The sequence below is a fragment of the Chelon labrosus genome (assembly GCF_963514085.1).
Source record: "Chelon labrosus genome assembly, chromosome: 19".
In the NCBI taxonomy this organism is placed as follows: Eukaryota; Metazoa; Chordata; class Actinopteri; order Mugiliformes; family Mugilidae; genus Chelon; species Chelon labrosus.
In genome coordinates this window covers 1,319,212-1,327,303 of record NC_140352.1, presented here as the reverse complement: position 1 = coordinate 1,327,303, position 8,092 = coordinate 1,319,212, and positions in this window count along the sequence as shown.

The following is an 8,092-nucleotide window of genomic DNA, read 5'->3' as shown; positions in this document are numbered from 1 at the left end:
GTGTAGTTTTCTCACAACTTTATCATTTGATTGTGATTTTATGATGCTGATGATATCCACACAAGTCCTCCCTGTTTCTTTTCTTCTTCCTTTAGATGTAATCTCTGTTTCTTTTTGTATTAAACTACAAACCTGTGATCAAAACATTAAACTTGTTTGTGAATTGCGAATAGAAATGTGTTGATGAAGGTCTGAACGGGGCCTGAGGTACTGAACCTGGAGCTTCCATCTTCCTTCCTGGTCTGGGTTCAGTCTCACAGAGAAACGTCCTTTAGAAACACAACCAGTCCAGATGTTTTCGTTGTTGTTTTTTTGGATATTAAATCTTGACCTAAATGACCGAGAACCTTCACAGACAAACAAATGCTGGATAGCACCAAAAACCAGAAGTCCAGAGAAACGTTGCACTCCTGATATTTTATTTTATTTTATTTTATTTTATTTTATTTTATTTTATATGCCATGGTTTAATGGAGGAGGAGACGTCTTCTACAGACACAACAAGTCCACGTGAGTTTGTCTCATCTTTGTTTTTGTTTGTTTGTTTCCCATAGGCTCTACTTATACATTTAATGTTTTCAAAATGTCAATACTGCACATACGTACTCTGTATATTACATATAATCCTTTTAGACACTAGGTCATTGTTACTTCTGACACTTCTATACTTGTACTAACTGTCTTTGCATGTCTGGTTTAAATCTAACTGTATGACAGTAGAGTCAAATCTCAGCTTATATTGTCTTATCTTGACGTCACAATTTGGTCCACGTCAGAGTCGCTCCAATCCTTCCACTTGACCAACTTTCCCGATCTTTATTGTAAAAGTAATGGAATCCTGCTGCTGTTTTTTTTTTTTTTTTCAGTCACAACATAAAGCTGTTATTTTCCACCTTTACAGTAATATACAGGCAAGGGATCAGCAGTTAATTAAAGTGACTCATCTGTGGTATATTTGTAAGGTTTTACTGTACACTGCTACATGTAGTTCATATTTTTAGATGTGGACAATTATTTTTACTCTTTTCTAAACATGTGCCTTGATAAATTATTCCTTCCCAGTCTTGCTATAAAGATACCAAATTTTAGTGCAGTGTATAAATGTAGCATGAACTGAAGTTTTAGATGAATAATACAGCTTCAAAGGGACCACGTGTCTGTTTAATATCAAAATACAAGCTTTTAAAAATATTTTTTTTCAGAGAAATTAGAGCCTGGAGATTTAGGACAAAACTAAAATATCAGCCATTTAACAAAGAAGAAATAACTGTTTTTGAGATGGTGAAGTGCAGATTCATTGTATCTCAGACAGGAAATCTCTTATTTTGGTCTTCAGTCACTGTTACCTCTGATCAGGTTCAGCTGCATACTTGTGGTTTGCATGCTCGAACCTGCACATGGGATTAGATTTCATATCAAAATTCACAGGAAATGTTTTGTTTTCAAATACTGTGGAAGTTTCTCAGTAAACTAATCTAGCCAAGACAATGTGAGGTGTGGGTGGTTAATAATTTGCTGCTTTCTTAAGAATTGACCTTATCCCTGATGCCTTCTTCTGTTTATTTGAAACTCATATGTTTTTCTTCCTCATGAAGGTAAAGATTAGAATGATCATAAAGTCAAGGTTTTATCAAGACCTCTGATATTTAGATGAAAAAACACCCTCAACACCCATCTATATGATATTAATGTACGACGACTCCAATAAAACAGATGATTTGTTTCTCTCAGAGACTGAGCTGAACCGCTGACCAAACCCTGTCTCATATCATAAAATAAATGTGATGTTTGTGCCGTAATATTTCTGTTTTATTTGTTTTCTTTGTCTACTTCCAGAACTTGAGTCAAAATCTGATATTTTGTCATTTTGATGCACAAATGTAAAACATCTCTGAGTGGCTCTAAAGCGTTCATGTATGTGTCATTCACAGTACTGGTCCTAATGTTCTGGCTCAGTAACCTCAGTCAGGATCTCAAAGTGCTGTAGCTGACATCGTTATGATCGTTTGCTGTTGTTGGTCTTGTTTCTGAACCCGTTTCTGTTTCCTCTCCATGAGCCCATGAAGCCGACGAGGTCTGGATCAGCTCGGGTCTGTCTTTCTTTGAGACTAGTCTGCATCACTTTTGGAGTCGTTGTCTTCATCGTTTCTTCAAGCAGCTCTCTTCAATGTTAGCTGTCTGACAGGTTGCAGGCTACATACCACAAGGTTTCTGGGTGAAATCCCCAGACACATTCCTCTGAATAAATCATAAACATTTCATGAGAAGAGGTAAAACGTATTTTATTGCAGCTTTATGGGCGACAGTGTGTCTTCATGTCACTGTGTGTTTTATTTTGCAGCTAAAGTCTCCTCTTCCTCTCATTGGTCAAACTGACTCTATGTTCCCGGGGATACGGGCGGCGCCATCTTGTGAGTTTGGATCCAGAGTCTGATCAGTACGGTCTGAGGGCGGAGCCACGTGGAGCCGTGATATTGATGCCCCGCCCACACTTCCTCCAGACTCACTCATGTTTTAGTTTCATTAATACTACGCTTTGCTCTACCTCCACCTGTTACAAGGACATGATGGATTATGCACTGGACTTATTTTCCCACGGGACTGCTTCACGGAGCGGTTGGCATGGCAACTGGTAGTCGGCATTATGTCACATCAAGATCACTCCTATCTGGACTACAAGCAGGAGACATCACCTGCATGGTGGAGCACATGGGACTACAAGAGCCTCAGCTGCTGAGACTGGGTAAGACGACGAGATGATTAGAGGAGGACGACTGTTCCCGGCAGGAAATGAGAAACATCCTGTGGGATGAATCATATCTTATCTTATTATAGTTTGACTGTAGTATTCTTGATGCTTTGATTTAGTTTTCTTGTTTTTATGTGAACATGACACAGTTGAGGTCTGAGACTTACCCAGTATTTATTCCCTTAATGTCAAATGGTAAAAGTATTTTCTCCCTTTGAGCAACACAGTGGAGGTGGATAAGGAGGGCAAGGGTAGGGTTTCTCTGGTTTCTCCAAATCAAAGATGTAGTAGAAGTAGTTTCCTGTGATATTATTGTGTTTACTGTTATTGTGCAGTTGTCTGTTCCTCTTCTCACTGAGTTGAAGCCTTTTATAGCTCAACTATCAGGTGTTGAGAATCTGTTTGTGTCTGAGAGCGTGAAGACTTTACTCAGCTGTAGTTCTGTATCTGGCAGCACGGTGGCGCTGTCGTGACAGTGTTTTATCACTCACTGCCTCCTGTGGACTTTAGTTTCAGGAATATTCTCCCTCTACACGGACCCGTCCTAGATGTTTGTTTCCGTCTCGTAGCAGAGATGATGTCCCACTGTGGTCCTGTGTGACGGGGACACTTTATTAAAATCAGATGAGACTTTATTCTGCATGTGTGACCTTCATATAACTGATATGTGTGCGTCTACAGAACAGTCTGAGCTACAGTCTGACATGAGCCTGGCAGTGGGAGCGTCCGTCCTCTCCGTGGGGGTCATTGTCCTGCTCGTCTCCATCGGGTTTTACTGGACAAAGACTCAGTGAGAAGAAAACTGGAGGTGGGATCTGGAAACACACAAAAGCATAAACAGAACGTTTAAACAGTACGGATGTAAAATGACTGTAAAGTAATGGGTTTTATTTTTTAGATTCATCATCATTCTCAGACCTGCTTCACCGTGATGTTGACGTCAAACACTTCATCTCAAACCCTCTGAGTTTTGGTTGTGGAAGCAGCTCTGGACGTCCTGCTGAAGAAGGTCCCACTGAGCTCAGACCAGATGCTGTGTCTCTGCAGATTAAACTTTATTCTTCTACAGACACGTTTTAGGGTTGATTCATGTTTCAGGACCAGTGTTCTTAATTAATTCAGATTCTCTCTTTGAATGAACTTTAGTTCATTCAGCAGTAAATGATTATTATGTTGTCCTGATCATTCACAGATTATTTCGTGTTCTTTTAAACCTTGTATAGTTTTCTCACAACTTTATCATTTGATTGTGATTTTATGATGCTGATGATATCCACACAAATCCTCCCTGTTTCTTTTCTTCTTCATTTAGATTAGCGGTGTCCAAACTACGGCCCGCGGGCCAGCTGCGACCCGCCATCCAATTTACATTGGCCCGTATCAAAATCTAAAAATATAATGGAGTATGGCCCACACATGATATTTGTACTTAAGTGTATTGCACGTCTTAGTCTTAACACTAGGCGGAGCTACTGTCTTGAACAAGGCAGTATGTCTACAAAGCAAGCATTCAGCAAAAAGGTTTTGAAGCTGTGTTGAATTACAGCGGACGGGGCTCCAGGTGCGAGAGAGCAGAGGCGAGGCTGTAAAATGCACTGTATCATCCACCAAGAATCCATCCTCCTCTGTGCCAAGACAGTCCTGCTTGGTGATGTGATGAACACAGTTGTGAAAACTGTCAACGTAATTCGGGCACGAGGGCTCTACCACGGGGAATTTCAAGCTTTCCTCTCTGATGTCGATGCTGAATATGGGGACCTCCTCTACCATTCTGGTTTTATTCCCTGAGATCAAACATCGACAAGTTTTTGAAGGAGAAGGGCAGACCTCTTCATGAGCTCAGTGACCCTCTATGGTTGGCAGACCTGGCTTTTAGCTGATCTCACCGATCATCTCAACACCCTGAACAAGACACTTCAAGGCAAAGACCAGCTCGTACTACAACTGTGTGCGCACATGAACGCACTCTGTGCTAAGCTCCGCCTCTTTGAGTCACAACTGCGCAACTTCAATGTAGCGCACTTCCCGACGCTGTCGGAAATCAAATGCACATTTCCAAATGCCAAGCACTCCGCTAAAATGGAAGAACACGTGTCTGTGATCAAATCTCTCATTGAAGAATTTAGTTGCCATAATGTTTTGCCACTGAGAAGGAAATCACACTGTTTGCAGCTCCATTTTTGATGAATGTAGAAGAAGTGGAAGAGAGTCTGCAATTAGAACTGATCTCAACCTCTCATTTAAACATATGATGACAAAGATCTCAAAAGGTAAGAATAACATGGTATGGTGGGTTAATTATTGATGGTGACTGGATTAAACCAAGAGCAAATTGTGCGTTGTTTCCAGATGGACAAGGAGTGAGTGATGATAGGTCAGATGAGGAGATGGAAGGAGAGAAAGAGGAGATGGAAGGAGAGAAAAAGGAAGACATTGTGCCTCAGAGAAATGAGAGTTTTCTGGGAACAGAAAGCAAGGAGGAGACAGAGGCTGGAGGAAAGATGTCAGAGGTTATTGAGGAGCCCACACAGGATGTTGAGGTAGAGGGAGCATCAAGCCAGGAGGAGACTGAAACCAGAGGGAGGCAAACATTCTCACACCAGCTTGGACTTACCCACTCAAATGATCCTGCCCATGCCCTGCAATTACATATCAAATATGATGAAGCCTTCATTCAGTTGAGCAACAGTATTGGACCCTGTCAACCAGCGCTCTCATCATTTCCAAAGAATGAAGAGGGGTGTCATGTCAAAAGAAATGGTATGAGAACAACCCATGGCTAGAATACTCCCCAAGTCTTTTTTGAATGAGGAAAAATACAAGAGCCACAAAATCTGGAAAACAGAAGGAGAAAGGCTCTGGAGAGAATTAAAGAGCACAGTGCTTCAGTGTGTGTGGTATGGTGAGATATAACAACTTTAAACAGAAATCACTGGAGGCAGCTTTCTAAATGGGTGACTGTGCATCACAAGCTGCTAAAGACAGAGAAAGAGAAAAAAACTGAGAAATCTTGTCCCTCTTACAAGCCAAATGTCTTCACCTGGCAACACAGGGCATGCCTTACAGAGGAGATGATGAGACCCTGTCAAGCCAAACTCCAGGTAATTTCCTAGAGTTGTTGAAGCTGTTTAGCAAATAGATAGATAGATAGATAGATAGATAGATAGATACTTTATTAATCCCAAGGGAAATTCAAGACTGTATTGACTGTAGTCAGAAGTCAGAATGATATGATCAAAGCTTTGGACATATCAGTCAAACGAGTAATCCAAAAAGAAATCCAAGAGACTGAAACCTTTTCAATTCTCATGGATGAAACCACAGGTGCTGCACACACTGATCAGGTTTCTTTTGTTATCAGGTACGTGCATAACATGCAAATCAAGGAGTGCTTTCTTCAGGTGTGTAATGTTCAAGGTAGTGACAGGTCTACTGGAAGAAAATGATCTGAAGCTGGAAAACATCCGTTGTCAAGGGTATGATGGTGTTGCAAACATGAGCGGACGCTTTAAGGGTCTTCAGTCAAGAATCCTAAAAAGAAATCCAAAGGTCTTGTACGTACACTGTCAGGCACATTGCCTTAATCTGGTGTTAGTTGAAAGTGCAATGTCGAACATCTGTTTTGTCAGCTTTTTCAACTTAGTTGAAAAACCTTATACTCCACTGGAGCTGCAGAAGCTGTCAGACACGGGCTGGGCCTGCAGAGAAACTGCCCTTCGCACTCTGAGGAAGGTCCTCCCAGGTGTCATGCAGTTTCTTGCAGAAATGACACAACAAGACACACCAGACTTTTCAGCAGGTGATGCAATGATTCTTCTCAAGAGCATCAACTCTGAATTCTTCCTGTGTCTGGAGATCACCTGTCCAATCTTCCAGGTGACTGCAATGGCCTCTGATGTTTTGCAGCAGAAAGACATATGTCACAGGGCAGAAAAGTGTTTTAGCATGACTGTATTTTTTTACTTGGTTTTATATTTTACTGAGTTTTTACTATTGCATGCTTTTGCTTGTGTTGTATTTTTAATTGTTTTATTTATTATGTTTTTAATGCAATCGTGTGGATTTAATTAACGACTGACTGTGAACGCACCACTTGATTGAGCAGCTACACCTGGGAGGTTCCGCCCTTTCCCCCGAACCGCTGAACCAATCGGCAGCGGTGGAGAGTGGCGGAGGGATATATAATGAGAGGCACGAACTGGAAAAGAGACACAGCCAAGATAGGAGAAGGACGCTAGAGAGAGGACGGACTCGGCACCGGAAATAACATGTGGGAAAAGGAGAACCAAGATGGACGGACGGACGGACGGACGAGGCACAGAGTCATCATGTGAGAGGGACGCCAGAAGGACGTCGGGCGGCACGAGGGGACGAGAACGAGGAGGAGGCCGAGAACGAGCCAAGGCGGTGGGTGTCCCAGCAGCGGGTGTGCCGGCCAGGGCCGGCGCTAGCCATTTGGGTGCCCTAAGCACAAATGCTTGGTGGTGCCCTTTTTTACCTTTAAAAGAGGTCTGATGAGGCACAATATAATAATTCTGTACATAATTTGACAACTCTGTGAATATGAAAATATACAAACAATGAGATTGTGAGTTTTTTTTTTTTCTAATTGCAGTTTCACCAAGAGATATCGCCCTTGGCCTATGAACCTCTTGAAAATGACCGCATAGAACAACAATGAAACTTATCTAAAGCGGTCTAATTTGGCAAAATCACATCACGTTCAGTTGCAGGTTTTTTTTAAAGTTCACCTTACCAAGAGCCGTTTCCCACTCATCATTTCATTACGTTGTGAAAGTGTCACTTGTAGCGTTACCTTTTCACTACACATCGTTTGATCATAATTGATAAAAAGCGTCCTGAAATGCAAAGCAAACTAGGCTAATAGGCTAACGTTACTTACCTGACTATATCTCTGATGGCTAAAAGAAATAGCAAGCCCAGTTTAAGCATAATCAAACATAGCATTGCTAGCTGACTAACTGATAAGTCTACCGTGCAAAAACGCAACACAGGTTCTTTTTTATTTATTTATTTATTTATTTGTGATCGTACAGTAGACAGTAACGTTACAGTAGCCCACACAGCAGCACAGGTTCGCGTGGCCGTCGTCAGATTTGGAAATCGCTGAAAAGGCTCTTTCGAGGTTGTGGCTTCAAGTCGACTTCAGTGAAGTGCGGTGGTTTATGGGATAATAATAATAATAATAATAATAATAATAATACATTTTATTTGGAGGCGCCTCTCTGGGCACTCGAGGACACCGTACAACATATAAATAATAATAAAAACACTAAGAAGAAATAAGAAACAGATAAGAAGAGACAATGAAGATGGTTAAGT